Source organism: Echinops telfairi, unplaced genomic scaffold (genome assembly GCF_000313985.2).
Source record: "Echinops telfairi isolate 266 unplaced genomic scaffold, ASM31398v2 ScPeMD7_7421;HRSCAF=8459, whole genome shotgun sequence".
NCBI classification, from domain to species: domain Eukaryota; kingdom Metazoa; phylum Chordata; class Mammalia; order Afrosoricida; family Tenrecidae; genus Echinops; species Echinops telfairi.
Window position 1 is genome coordinate 4,473,250 of NW_022111321.1, and position 1,101 is coordinate 4,474,350.

A 1,101-nucleotide genomic window follows, 5' to 3' on the forward strand; every position below is an offset into this window, starting at 1 on the left:
CGCGACGGCGCCCGACCCCGGAGACCCCGCCGCCCCGGGCCCCCCTCTGCCCAGCGCCGCCGCCGCCTCGGGGCCCCGGCCCCGGCCCCGGCGAAGACGGCAATCCGCTGACCTCCGGGCGCTCCCGGGCCGAGGTCCGACGCGGCAGCCTCCGGAGATCACGCCGACACCATCACGCCCCGGGCCTCCCAGCTCCCTACGACCCGGAAACAAAACCGCCGCCGAGACCAATCGGCCGAGGCCGCGGTGGAAGTGGGCGTGGCGACAACAGGGGGCGGGCCCGAAACGGCCCAGGGGGCGGGCGTTTGAAATCGGCGCCTCACCGTCGGCAGACCCCACACCTCCTTTTCTACCTCCGAGAGCCAATTACTTCATGTCTCTTCCGTCTCTTCCATCCCCGACCCCGCTCCCAGGCGCCTTCATCCCGGCTCTGCGTGGACGGCCAGCGCCGGGCAGCCGACAGCGGGCACTCTCCCGGCTAGCGGGGGGCCGCGCGGGGCACGCTCACCCCCAACGGTCTCCTTCCAACGGCCGCTTCCTTTCGCCTCAGGCAAGCTAGTGTTGGCATTTAATTGGATATGAAGAAAGAACAAGTATGTACGAGGGCAACCAAGATCTTGAAGGTAGCATGCCTACAAAGCGAAGGCTGTCTTCGTATGGCCTGTTACAGTGTTTAACTGGGCAGCAAGTGGTCAGTTGCAGTGGGAGGAAAGACGGTGGGAATGGTAGCGACGGATTCGGGGATTCACTTGTCGTGGGCGTTTAGAACGGCGGGCCCAACGGCCACTAGCTCGAGATGCAATCAGGAATAAAATGGCTCCTCCAGCGTTAGGTGGAGTTTTAATGACAACTATCAAAAGCCAGGGATAAAAATCACCCATCTCCCTCTCTTCCTACCCTCTCCCCCCAAGAAAAAGCACACTGAAGGCAGGGACCTTGTTTGTTTTGATCGCCTCGGTAACTCTTCACAGGAGAGTGGTCCCTAGAAGAGAGATGCTCAATAAATACTTGTGGAACAAATGAAAATCGAGCCTCCCCAATTCAATTTCTAATATGAAGACCTCACAAAATTAATCAAGGGCTATTTTCTGTCAAATTCTT

At 59.9% G+C, this 1,101-nt stretch overlaps 1 protein-coding gene across 1 annotated transcript in view; it reads right to left on the minus strand.

Moving 5' to 3' along the window:
* Nucleotides 1–198, minus strand: part of CWC15 (CWC15 spliceosome associated protein homolog) — a 9,648-nt gene extending 9,450 nt beyond the window's left edge. Inside the window, exon 1 of the mRNA XM_045297751.1 lies at nt 113–198. The gene's annotated coding sequence lies outside the window, so the exon portion shown is untranslated. The remainder of the gene's footprint in view (nt 1–112) is intronic.
* Between the last annotated feature and the right edge of the window lie 903 nt (nt 199–1,101).